Source organism: Myxine glutinosa, chromosome 5 (assembly GCF_964187855.1).
Source record: "Myxine glutinosa chromosome 5, kmMyxGlut1.1, whole genome shotgun sequence".
Taxonomy (NCBI): domain Eukaryota; kingdom Metazoa; phylum Chordata; class Myxini; order Myxiniformes; family Myxinidae; genus Myxine; species Myxine glutinosa.
Window position 1 is genome coordinate 189,355,633 of NC_136265.1, and position 14,699 is coordinate 189,370,331.

The 14,699-nt window shown below is 44.5% G+C and overlaps 1 protein-coding gene across 1 annotated transcript in view; it reads left to right on the forward strand.

Moving 5' to 3' along the window:
- The window catches only part of LOC144892173 (uncharacterized), a 59,842-nt gene that overhangs the window by 31,173 nt on the left and 13,970 nt on the right, over positions 1 to 14,699 (forward strand). The gene's annotated exons all lie outside the window — the stretch shown is intronic.

Genomic DNA, 14,699 nt, shown 5'->3' on the forward strand with positions numbered 1-14,699 from the left:
GAACAGTAGCCTGAATGAGCAGTTTTTGCTAAGAGCACAACAGGCCATTCATGAGTGCAACCCATACGTCCAGCAATTCAAATCAGCCATTGAGTATGTGGTTCATAATGATAGCGCCAATGAACTGAAAATTGTGTTAACAGGTCGCACGCGGCGCCGAGACCTTCATCATGGTACCATCAACCTTCCCTCACCAGACAGCGATGTGGCTGTCATTGCTCCAGGGGCAACGACAACAGAGCAGTTTGGAAGGCTGGCAGTCGGTGTTCACCTCAGAGGAGGAGGTTTACAGACAATAGACGCCATGCATCCAGCGTATGACCCACTATCATACATACTTCTGCTACCCTGCGGCTCCCAGGGGTACCACACTGAGTTGGCAGGGATAACGCCAACATCTTTCTACCGCTACCATCTCCAAGTACGTGATCCTACTCATCACTTCAATCTACTGCTTCGTGGTGGAAAGTTGACACAGCAGTACGTATGCGACATGATGGCAAAAATTGAGTCACACCGTCTCAATTGGATTCGCTGCAATCAGAAGTCAATTAAGGCAGAAAAGTATAAGATCATCGTTGATGCGTTGAACAATGATGCTGAGGTGCTACCTGGACGCCTCACCATTCTGCCGCCATCAATTTATGGGTCGCCACGTTGGTATGCCAAAGAGTTTCAGGATGCAATGGCTTTGGTCCGAGTCAAGGGAAAACCTGACTTTTTTCTAACATTCACCTGCAACCCAAAGTGGCCAGAAATTAAAGAATCGCTTTTTGAGGGTCAGTCAGCCAACGAAAGACCTGATATCATCGCCCGGGTATTTCATATGAAGGTGGAAGCACTCCTCGCAGACCTCCTCAAGCATGACATCTTGGGCCATGTGGACGCTTATGTGATGGTGAAGGAAACGCAAAAGCGTCACCTTCCCCATATACACATGCTCCTGACCATGGTACCTCGCGACAAGCCCAGAACACCAGCAGATGTCGATCGTGTGGTCTCTGCTGAGATTCCTGACAAACGCTCAAATCCGGAACTACACCGTATCGTGACATCACACATGATTCATGGCCCATGTGGGGAATGGAACATCGCGAGCCCTTGCATGGCAGACCGGAAGTGCACAAAGGACTATCCCAAAGTCCTACGAGAAACGACAAGCTTCTCTGATGACTCCTATCCCCTGTACAGAAGACGTGCAGAAGCAGCACCTGGTGATCCCATCATGAAGACTATATGAGGTGGTGCTAACGTATTAGTTAACAATGCATGGGTTGTGCCTTACAATCCATATATTGTCCTCAGGTACGAAGCTCACATCAACCTTGAGATCGTATGTGCTGTCACCAGTGTAAAGTACCTGTACAAATACCTTGAAAAGGGGCCGGACCAGTGCCTGGTCAGACTAGAGCCACATGAGAGGATGCGAGAGGCATTACGACATGATGAAGTGACACGATACGAACTAGGGCGATACATCACCGCATCTGAGGGATACTGGCGCATATACGATTTCCCCATTCAAAGCAAGTACCCGCCAGTCGAGATGCTGGCACTCCATCTACAGGATGAGCAGGTGATCACGTTCAATGGCGAAGGTGCCGTACAGAACGTGGCGGAGTCAGGACCCCCTGCGACAACGCTCACCGCCTTTTTCGAAGCCATGAATCTCCATCCACACATGCGTCATGTTCTATATCCAGATGCGTTCCAACACTTCACCTACTTTAGGAAAAGGTTTCAATTGCGGAAGAGAAGGCTGAGTTTCCAGGATAACCGTAAGGCTGATACGGTTGGGCGGCTCCCCATCATTTCCGTCAACTCACATAATGCCGAGTTGTACTATCTCCGCATGCTACTGTACCGCGTGCCTGGCCCCACATGCTTTCAGGATCTCCGTCGTGTTGGTGATAGGGTCATGGAGACCTATCTGGCAGCCTGCATTGCGTATGGCATCGTTGACAATGACCAGGAGGTGGATTCTGTTATGGAAGAGGCTGCAAATATCGCATTTGGCCCTGCAGTCCGCGAAGTATTTGCCAACATGCTCATATTCGTCCTCAGAGGCAACCACTTGCAGTTCTGGGAAAGGCACAAATATGTGCTGTGCGAGGACTTCATGCGTGCAGCAGGTGTGAACGAGCCAAATGGACGCATTGTGAGTGAAGTGCTACTGGAGCTGAGGGACCAAATTGAGAGGCACGGCTTTTCGCTTAGTAAGACCTTTGGCCTTCCTGAGCCTGAACCAGTTCATATCCAGTCTCGCATTCCCCGCATCATCGAGCACGAAACAGGGCACAATATAGGAGAACTTGAGGCTCACATCGCTCAAACAGAGTGCCTTCTTAATGACGAGCAGCGCGTTGTTGTCGATACAGTGATGAGGAGTGTGGAACACGGTCATGGCTGGATGATCGCAGTTGATGCAAGTGGTGGGACTGGGAAAACATTCACATTGTCTCATATACTCAACAAAGTGCGAGCAAAGGGCAAAGTGGCTCTTGCGACTGCTGCAAGTGGTATTGCAGCTACTCTGCTGCCTAAAGGGGCCACCTTCCATAGTAGGACCAAGTGTCCTCTCATTCTCACTGATGAGTCCACTTGCAACATCAGTGAAAATGACACCACTGCAGCACTCATACGAATGACGGATATAATGGTGGTGGATGAGGTTTCAATGATGGATCGTCGCGCATTGGAGGCAGCAGATCGAACATTCCAGTGGCTTCGGGCCTCAGAGGAACCATTTGGCGGCATCACAATGGTTTTCAGTGGTGACTGGAGGCAGATCCTTACCGTTGTGCTACACGGTAGCCGTATTGACATAGTTGGAAGGTGCTTCAAGAGCTCATACCTGTGGAGAAAAGTGCAGGTACTTCGTCTCACAGTAAACATGAGGATCATGCAGGGTACTGGAGAACAACAGGGCGAATCTGATTTTGCAAAATTCCTGTTGGATCTGGGCGAAGGGAAGATTCCTGTCAATCCAGAAGTGGGTGAATTTGCTATTGAGCTCAGGGAACCGCTCATTCTTCCAGGTGCAAAACTCCACGATATTGTCACTTGGGTGTACGAAGACTTGCACACCAACATTACCAGCCCCAAGTGGCTATGTGAGCGTGTTATACTATGTCCGACCAATTCCGAAGTCGATCAGGTAAATGCCTACATGACAACCATATTTCCAGGGGAGGCACATGTTTGCTGTAGCGTAGATACTGCCGAATCTGAGGGTGATCATTTGTATCCGCCTGAGTTCCTGAACACCCTCTGTCCATCTGGTATGCCTCCACATCGGATCACTCTCAAGGTGGGTATGGTAATCATGCTGCTACGAAATTTTGACCAGCAAAGCGGGCACTGCAATGGCTCAAGGTACGTCATCCATCAGATCCTTCCAAATCTGTTGGTTGCAAAATCTGTGATGGGTGTCAATTCTGGACGCACATTGCTCATTCCATGCATAACCTTGAGTCCATCTGACAACATGTTCCCGTTCACTCTGCGGCGTCGACAGTTTCCGGTACGACCCTGCTTTGCCATGACTGTGAATAAATCCCAAGGGCAGTCGCTACACCGTGTTGGGGTCTTCTGCACAAGAGACTTCTTCAGCCATGGTCAGTTCTACGTGGCGGCCAGTAGGGTTGGCAGCTCCAGCAGCCTCCGCATTCTTTCCTTGGACGAGGAAACAAAGAAGAAGCGCCGTTTCCTCAGCAATGTTGTTTATGAAGAGGTCCTAACGAGATAAAGGTGTGTACATGTAAACAATTTTTATTTTTATTTTTATTTAGTTATTGAAGAAAAATTGTGCAGAAAATAATTTATCAAACAAAGTGCACAACTTTTTTTTGTTTTCAGGTGTCAAAACGGTGTGGCCTTTGGAACTGGGGGTTGGAAGTGGGGGTTTTTTTGGTTGTTGTTGTTATTGTTGTTGTTGTTCTCTTCTCTTTTCTTTGTTTGTCCTTGCGAAAAGACAAAATACGTTTGTGATAATTGAATAATTGGCCATTAAAACTAAATTGCGAATAATCGTAATTCTGGCACGTGGTTTCAAAACTTTTTTTCCTTTTGCACGCACGTACGGGCACGCACGTACGGGCATGCCCTAGTATTATAAAACAGGAGTGTCTGTCTGTCTGTCTGTCTGTTCGTCCGTCCCCAAAACACTCCCTCTGTGTTGGGGCGAGCCCCGCCAAACTTCCTGTGGAACGTTTTGGGGTCCCAGCGGATGTTCTAAGATAGGAAGGAGGTTTAAAAAATTCCTCAATAAAATTATGATTTTGAAATTAACTCGATACGAATCGCCCGCGAATCCGGAAGTCGACAGATGACGGCAATGAGTTGGTTTGATAATATCCCAATACAACCGTCATTGAAAACAGTATTTGGTTAAACTATCAATTTATGATTGGAATGACGTGTGGGATTGAGTGAATACGATTTTGAATTCGTAATTGTATTCACCCAACTGCACGGATCTTCTTCACATCCGGGTTTAAATATTTGTTTTTGTCACGAATGTTGGTAAAAGTTTATTTTTTATATTAATGTTATTTAATTTGTGATTGGAGTTACGCTGTTTGGAATGAAAATAGAGATATTGAGTTCAAGTGAATGACGAAATTACATGAGGGTTTATTCTTTCTAAGCGTGACATTCACGGATCGCAACATGCAGATTCGCCATTGACTGGGTATGGAACCATTCAAACGGGACATTCTTGGATCGCCATATACAGATTCGCCATTGACTGGGTATGGAACCATTCAAACTGGTACGTTTTTCGTGGAAGTCCTTCAAGAACCTGCTGACGTTGCTTTATGTTCGACTACAGGTGGCACAGGAATATGGAATTTATTGGTTCCATGGTTTAGCGTTCACCGTTTCCGCATTGTTTGTTTGCTTATGGCCTCCCACCCATGCATAGCACAGGAACGGTACCTCGCTCGTATATAATAGATAACCAATAATTAATTACCTTCACCACCAAAGGTGGATGTAGGTTATGTTGTCACCCCTGTCTGTCTGTCTGTTTGTTTGTCTGTCCGTTTGTGAACTAAATATCTCAAAAAAGTTTTGGACGTATTCGGACGAAATTTGGCAGAGATGTAGCGGATGTGACAAGGACTAAATGATTAGATTTCGGTGAAGATCCGGATCCGGCTACAATAATTTTAAAAGTGATTTGTCACCATTGAGCCAACCAGGTGGAGGTATACTCTCTACTGAGTGCCGTTGTAGTTTATCCTGTGTATACAATCCAAACATAAAACATGATACATGTTTCAATAACCACGATCGATCACTTCAATCCAGATTACCCAGAGTGGCAACATGTGGGAACCATAGCTCGGATACACAGATTGTCTTTTACATGATCAATGGTTGGAGGAATGGATGGATGGATGAGTGAATGAGGGGAAGTAGAGATGGATGGATGAGTAATTGAGGGGAAGTAAAGATGGATGGATGAATGAATGGGGGGGAAGTAGAGATGGATGGATGAGTGAATGAGGGGAAGTCGAGATGGATGGATGAGTAATTGAGGGGAAGTAAAGATGGATGGATGAATGAATGGGGGGGAAGTAGAGATGGATGGATGAGTGAATGAGGGGAAGTAGAGATGGATGGGATGAGTGAATGAGGGGAAGTAGAGATGGATGGGATGAGTGAATGAGGGGAAGTAGAGATGGATGGATGAGTGAGGGGAAGTAGAGATGGATGGATGAGTGAAAGAGGGGAAGTAGAGATGGATGGATGAGTAATTGAGGGGAAGTAGAGATGGATGGATGAATGAATGGGGGGGAAGTAGAGATGGATGGGATGAGTCGAAGGAGGGATGGATAATCTTGAAGGAATAGTTTTGTTGGCTGCTGAATCTAGGGTAAGATGACCTGGATCAACCTTCGATGGATCAAACTATTTACGTACAACATTGAGCTTGGAAAGGACATTGACAGCAGGTCCATGGATCCCATGTTGTTTGCCATGTGGAAGAACAACAAGATCATGAAAGGGATCCGTTGTGATATTTGTCTTAATTCCAAAGAATTCAGGTCTCTCAGTTCTGTTGATTGTGGTTTTAGTGTCATTTTGTTACATTTGCCTTGTCCTGGCATCTTTCCTCCTTTCATTATCAAATGACATGCTTTGCAGATCCACATTTTTCCATCTGCAGAACTTCCAGACAAGTGTAATATTTCATTTGAAAGATCTACAGGAGCTTTATTAAAGCTGTTTTTTTGAAAAGCAAAACAGAAACTCCATACATGAGGTGGTGACATGAGCAACATGCGTGTAGTCTGCATCATCTCACACTTTCATGAGATAATATGAAATGACTGTCAAATTCAGGAATAAACGATTGTTTTTTTAAAGTTATTTAAAATGCACGGTTTCGGAAGGTACGGTACCTGTGTTACCTGTGTTACTTCTCTCAAAATTAAATATGAAATTCATCAGTTTGATGTTTTTCTCAGAACATGTCACAGTCTCTGGTACTCGTCGGTGAGCACATCCTCACATTTTGGAGAGGAAACGGACCGGGCAAGTGTGAACACATACGGACACACAGACACCGGATCAGTGTTATGTTATTAGATAGATGGTCCAAACATAGGTGATTCACCTGTTGGGTCAAATCACGTCTGAGTGATTCACCTGGTGGGTATAATTAGATCAGAATGATTCACCTGATAGTTATCATCAAATCAGAATGATTCACCTGCTAGGTATCATCAGGTCTCAATGATTCACCTGCTAGGTATCATCAGGTCTGAGTGATTCACCTGTTGGGTATCATCAGGTCCAAGCTGCTTCCATGTTTCACCTAAAGACTTCACCAACATGTTTTTTGTATGAAAACTCCTGAGGTCCATGATATGATGAGGATGAACTTTGGTGTTTTTCGTTGTGGTGTCGCCACTGATCTTGTTCCTTTCATTTGTGGGTATTTTATGTTTTTACAACACCTGGTGGAAGGTCTTTATTCTTCTTGTGTTTTGTTTAAGTCTTGACCCTGTCACATGACCAGCCTGCAGTCCATCAGGCTTTATACCAACCCATGGGACTGCACTTGTCCCAGCAATGATTATTATCTGAGCCTCTGGATTCACAAAACACACAAAATCAACAACAATAATATTTAAAAACTACATTATTATTATTATTATTATTATTATTATTATTATTATCAAAATCAGAACTACAACAAAATCCAAATAATCCCCAAATATAAAAACAAATAATAACTGAGAGTAAATAATTTAATATAATTACCGGATGTAGTTCAGATATAATTTGCTGTTTAATTTTGATTTTACCAAACTTACAATCCTAGATCTGCAAAGCAACAAGCTCCAGTCTCTCCCTAACGGAGTGTTTGATAAACTTACCAGACTAACAGAGCTGTATCTGTGGAACAACCAGCTGAAGTCTGTTCCCAGTGGAGTGTTTGATAAACTTACCAGACGAGCACATGTATATCTGCACACCAACCACTGAAGTCTGTTCATGTCCCTTCTCTTTTCAAAATCGGTCCGAGCTCCATTGCGAGATCAAGAGTTAACTTATTCCCAAACAGCTCTGACAAAGTATCATGTAATCCCATTATTCCCATGGGATTATGCACATCATGTACACAACAACAACAACAACAGGCATTTTAAGGCCATTTTCCCTGCTGGAGCGGGGGTTAGCCTTGCGGTCCCCATGACAATCTTCTCCATTTTGCCCTATTTTCTGCATCTCTCCTTGTTAACCCCCTTGCCCGCATTTCTTCTTCCACCATCTTTAGCCGTCTTTCTCGGTCTTCCCCGCCCTCAACTTCTTCTGCATTCATTTCCATCACTCTTCTCAACCAGTCACTTTCATCCTTCCTCAACACATGACCAAACCATCTCAACCTGTTCCTCTTCACAGTATCAATCACAGGCTCTATTCCCATCATCTTTCGCAATTCATCATTTGTCTTCCTCTCTCTCAACGATACTCCGCACAACCGAACCATTCGCATTTCCACCCTTTCCAACCTTCGTTGCTGCTCTACGTTCATTACCTATGTCTCGCTCCCATAAATCATAACACTTCTCACACATGCAGCATACACCTTTCCCTTCAGCTTGAACGACACTCCCCTCCTCATCAGCACGCCACTCAGTTCCCGAAACTTCTTCCATGCACATCTCACTCCAGCAACCGTTCCCGAGTCTGATCCACCTTCTCCATTCAGCATGTCTCCGAGGTAGCAAAATGTTTTCACACCTTCCAGCTTCACGCCGTCTCCAAGATCCAACTCAACATTTCCTCCATCTGCAGCTCCCTCTGTGAATGAATGAATGAATGAATGATCGTTTTAAGGCCATTTTCAGCGCTAGAGCGGGGGTTAGCCTTGCGGGCCCCATGACAATCATGGTTCCCTCTTTGAGGCAATTGTTTTTTATCGCCGGATGCCCTTCCTGACGCCAACCCTTGGTCGCCTCTTACGATGTGCAGGGATATGGTGTACCTATTCTAATTCGGGGTACACACCGTGATCATTCATCCCAGCAAGCTGGTACTCAATTTGCAGACCTCGGAAGGATGACAGGCTGAGTCAACCCCCCTGGCATTAATTCAGTGATCGACCGGGATTCTAACCCAGGATCCTAGGATCCCAAGCCTGCACCCTAACCGCAAAGCCAACACCAGGTTTGAACATGTAAGGTGAAGACCTTACATTTGAATGTAGATGCCACACTGGTTAATGACCCTCTCAGACCACTGCATTTTTGATGAACCCACTCAGTGCACATTGTACATTGAATGGAGTTCACTCCGACACCCTTCCTGCATACAGCACACGGCCCACTTCCCAGTTCTTTCCACCTCACCACATGCTTTACCACTTGCCATCACCTTAGTCTTTCCAATATTCACCTTCCGACCTTTTGTCTCCATACATTCCTTAAACTTGCTCATCTTTTCCTTTAGTCCATCCATACTTTCTGCAATCGCCACCAGATCATCTGCATACAACAACTCCCACGGTAAACCCTCCTTTACGTTCTGAGCCAGCACCTCCATCACAGCTACAAATAGTAGTGGACTTAGTACCAACCCCTGATGCAGTCCCACCTTCACCTCAAACTCACCACTGTTCCCCGTCCTTCGTCCTTACAGCTGTGCGCGCTCTTTTGTGCATTGCCATCACTACTCTGAGCAACCATTCCTCCACTCCTAACTTCCTCAATGCCCATGTCAATACTTCGTGTGGAACCCTATCGAATGCTTTCTCCAGATCAACAAACCCAAGAAACAACTTCTTCCTCCTCTCCATGTACTTCTCCTGCAACTGCCTCACAATAAAGAGCGTGACTGTCGGGCCTCTTCTGGCATAAACCCAAACCATTTCATCGATCTTCACCTTCTTCCTTATCCTCCTTTCCAACACCCTTTCCAATACCTTCATTCCATGCTCCAATACCTTTATCGCTCAGTACGAGCCACACTCCAGAGGGTCACCTTTCCCCTTGTATAGAGGGACGAGGGTACTCAGTTCCCAATCCACTGGGATGCGGCCTTCTTTCACCACCAGATTACAGATCTGTTATTCTCTTCACGCCCCAACTTCCTGCTGCCTTCAACATATCTCCCACAATTCCCGTCGGCCCTCCCGCTTTTCTACTCTTCATTGCTTTTATCGCTTCCTCAACTTCCTTCTCAGTTATCTTCTCTGCCGGTCCTAAAACTGGGTTACTCTCTATGTTGCCATCCCATTCATTCTCTGTATTCAACAGCATTTCCATATATCTTTTCCATCTTCCTTTAATTCCATCTGGGTCCACAACGATTTGTCCCACTTCATCCTTCAAGCAACTCAGCCCCATCACATCACACCTCTCTTTCGCTATCTGCTTTGCAATCCTGAATGCTGCTCTCTGACCTTCTTCCGAATCCAAGCGTTCTCCGAACATTTTCCTACATGCCTCCTGCGCCTTTGCTACCTCTTTCTTTGCAGCCTTCCTGGCTGCCTTATAACTTTCATGCTCTGCTGTTTCTGCTCCCGTACCCTTCGTCTTCTGTCACTCCTTGAACTTCTTCCTCTTCTCGGCAATCCTCTTTCCAACTTCATCATCCCACCACCATGTTTCCGAGTGCCTCGGTGGTCCTTTTGTCCATCCACATACCTCACCAACGACTCCCAACAGACTAGCTTTCATTGACATCCAACGACTTTCAAGCTCAACCACATCATCCTCTACCCTCTGAGTAAAATGGGTGTCAGGCAGTAGGGATCCGGACTCTAGCGGACACTCGGTGTCCGAGGGTGTTAGATCGACACCGACTGGGTGCAAATTGCGCCCAGCATTTGGATAAAAAAAAATTTTTTTAGTTGGAGGCGATAAAATTTGTATAGTCAATTGGGCGTGCGAGACGCAACATCGCGTTTTCGAAAAATTATAATTTGATTTTCTGAGGTAAAATTAAATACGCGCGCGGGAAAACGACTTCCTCACCGCGGATGGAGGAAGGGAGTGGTATGGATGAACGAGTTGGGGATGTTGAAGGCTATGGAAGTGGGCCGAATATAGGGGAATTGTAGGGTAGTGGTGGAACCCCACTGTCCCATGGCGGGAAACGAATGGAGCAGCCGCGATACCCGACCAGGGTCTGGCTCAATTATTGGGCGAATTGAGGGGAGAAATGAAAGAAATGAATAACAAAATGGATGCCCAAAGGAATGAAGTGAATGCTCAGAGTGAACAATTGAGGGGAGAAATGAAGGGAATGAGTAACGATATGAGGGGAATGAATAACAAAATGGATGAAAAAAAGATTTAAATGAAGGGAATGAGTGAGCAAATTAATTCTCAAATCGGAAAGATTGTTGGATGGACGAGTGAATTGAAGGAAGAACAAAAGAATGGTGGTGATGGGGCACAGGAGCAAGGAATTGCAACGGAATTTGACTTAAAACGGGAGGTGGCACGTTTGGAGGCGAATGGGGAGTGTTTGAAGTAAATGAGGAGTGTGCAAATTTAAATGGGGAATGCTTGTTACATGAAGGCCTGGAAGGCTATGGGGCTGGTGTGGATGCCGCAACATACCAGCAATTTGCATGGAGCAATTTGAAATTTTGCTGTACCAGGGTGGTTGTGCAGATCAACAGGGGGTAAAGATATTGGAGGTCCGTGTTACGGAACCGGACCAAGGTATTTATTGATGAAGGCCTGGTGGGGACAGAATTGATTGGGGATGGGGATGAGCATGATTTGACACAGCGGCTGAAGACCTGGGACAATACCATTGAGGAAGCGGTTGACCAGGTCCAAGGGAGCTTGGGGGTTGAGGTGAGTCGGTCCGAGGAGGAGGTTGAGGTGATCGAGGGGACCCTCATTAGAAACAATGAATGGGCACCATCGGCTCCGAAATTGCATACCCAGCAGGGGGAGTATGTTGGCTCCGAGCTGGATTCGGATGTGGAGGAGTCGGGAAATAGAGCCTCCGAAGATCTGGTCCCCGTAGGAAATTTGGAACAGCTGCAGGGAGGGGCAGAACAACCTGAGGAACTGGTTGTCACCTGCAGCTGCGGAGATTGGACACGTGAGGTCAAATTTTTTAAAAGAAAATCAAAAATCAAATCGCAATGGGAATTTGATTGGGAACAGCCTTCGTGGGAATTGGTCCCCGGGCTGTGGAATTTCGACCAGGAGAGGTCATTGGGGATGGTCTCGGGGAAAAGTTGTCCCTTTCGAAATTTGGTGATGCCGGCCAGCTGGGGGGCTGTGCTGGCGAGATTTGGACGTGGGGTCCGACAATGGGTGTCATGGTACGACCTGGGCCCCAAGGGGAGTCTGGTGGAGTGTGGCGTCTCTTGTCCATCGGGGCGCCGCCCGAGCAGGTGTCTCGAGCCAGCAGGGTCACCGGACCCTGGTGGGGGTTAAGACCTCCAGGGGGTCCATTGTGGTTTCTATATAAATATATATATAAATAAATATATATACTGTATATATATACATACATTGAGACTTGAGTACCACACGGATGCCTCCTAGTTTGGAGGTAATGTGTTGGTATCATTTATGCACATGATGTCAGCGTCATGTCATAGGGTTAGTGTGCTTCTTTGTTTAAATATTTATATAAATAAATATATCTACTCCAACAAAACGGTTGATAAGGAACCGCTTCTTGGCAAGTGAAAGGTAGCATTGTTTAAAGAGTTTAATACAGTGATTCGTCGGTATGAAGATCAGACATTCGAAGATGTGAGTGAGGAAAGTGAAAAAACACATTTTGAATGCTTAATCGTGCAGAAACTGTTGCGGCCTGTTCCAAGGCAAGGCATTTTTGAGCAGGCCTAAACTCAAGACCCCTGTGAGGGATAGCGGGCTGACTGAGGATAAAGACTGATTTTGTTATAATTTAACAATCTGGTTAATTATCTTAAAAAGGAGTGTTGAGATTTATCCAAACATCCACTTTTCATTCATGCACTCCATTGGAGTTCCCTTAGAAAGTCGCAAAGTTTGGGGCCTACTAGGTTTCATGGTTTTGGAGTTATGTTGGAGACACACTGACTGACAAAGTAATGGACACACATTGCCTTTTATTATTATAGATTACTTAACACTTTAGTCAATCAGAGTACAGTCATCACCGATTGGTGAGAACACTAGAGTGACGTCATAGAGGTTAATATAGGTTCATATCTGGCAGAAGGTGTAAATGTGAATAACATTGAGTCGATATTTGGTGTAAATGAGCTTATCTTAGGAGAATTACCCAATCAATATTAGACTATGATGACAAACCCGACTGGCTCACTCATCATCTTCAGGAAGAGGATAATATGGCTGGCTGCCTCGGCTGGTCCAAGTGCAACCAATCCAAATGTTGACGTTCATCCTTACCTCCTTGGGTTCACTTAGGCCGGACATGGAAATGATTCCCATGAAAAATCAGGGCCATCTGAAATCCCTCAAGATGACTAAAATACAAAACAACAGTTCAGGCTTTTGATGGGCATCCTCAGGTATATCTACAGGTAATATCGACGGGGTGAGGGAATCTTTCGTTGTTTTGTCATTTTTGTTACTGCACCATCTGTAAGGGAGATACTGCGGTTTGAGCCTTCTTGGGAGTGGTTTTTCCTCGTGGCTTATATGACACCACAATGAGGAAATATGTTCAAATGAGTTGATGGTTGATGTGTTTGATGATGTGACTTGGGGAAGTTGTGGTTCTTCACATTATGGATTGAGAATGAGATATAATCGATTGCCTTGTTGAGTTGGATCATCCATGCAGGAACAGCACAGCAGATGTCTCCACTTCCTGAACCTGTGACATTGTAGTAATTATTGTTACAGTTTATTTGTGTCCTCAAATGATTTTTGAGTTTAATTCAATGAGTTACTCACAGATAAATGATGTTCACATGACTTTCTCATATTTATAGCTTTTTATTAGCATCTGGTTACAAACACTTCCTATTTTGTAATCTGTGCCCAAAGGTTTGTCCATGTATCTTGTTTGGAGACAAAACATCCTTCACATTGTTATTCTTGCCCCAAAGGGGATATGAGACTATTGCAACGCCTGTCTGTCTGTCTGTCTGTCTGTCCACGTCTATATATTTTTGCTTTAAAAAAGTTTTTCCATGAACTGCTTGTCCGATCGAGGCAAAACTAAAAATACAGGACGGACTCCCCATGCATAATATTTTATTGACAACTCTGAGGTCATAGGTCACATGGTATGGCAACCATATTGGATAAAAGGAAATGATTTGAACATGTTTTTTTCTCTGAAACCACTCAACGAAAAAATTGAAACATTGCATGTGTCATCAACTCTACTTGGGGTATATAGGGTGATAATGATGGCGTCATCAGTGAAGTGGTATTCCAGCCATAATTGGTTGAATCGAAATCCTTATCCAAAAAATCTAAAACTTCATAAATCTGATCTGCGATCCAATGTGAGTGAGGAATTAAATTTACGATGTCATCGGTCTCGTGATCTGGAGGTCATATTGGATTGATATTAAAAACGTAAATAAAGCCTTCTTCTCCAGAACCACTTAACAGGTCAATGAGAAACTTTATACAAATATATGATCGACTCACCATGGGGAATATAGTTTGATGTTTTTTTCATATTCACCTGCATTGATGCAATTTAGCCTTAATGAGCATAAAAGTCAAAAGTGGATGTTAAATATCCCAATAATCAATCTACTATATAAGAGAGCCGTTACTTTGTCTGTGTGTGTGTGTGTTTGTCGCCATTTTCTCAGAGATGGCTGAACCGATCTTTGCCAAGTTTCAGAGGTTCATCAGTGACTGTCTGGAAGTATTTTTGGCAAAAAAAGAGAAATTTTAAAATAAAAAGTTCGTTTTGTTGGGTTAAAAAAAGAATCGCTCGAGAGTGCCGAAGCCTTTTTGATTAATGACAGTAATATTCAGGTACACATTGGCATAAATAAATACAAAACAATCACCAGACATTTAAACACAAATAATCAAACAATTCCGGAAGTGGTGGAAGTTGGTGGAAAGGCTCCCACTCAATCACATCAACTCAATCAATCAACAACAATCGAGTCAATCAATCAACAACAATCAAGTCAAGTCAATAAACAACAATAAAGTCAAGTCAATCAAGTCAATCAACTCAAGTTGGTTTAATCCCACTCCTCCCTCCAGGTCTTTAAA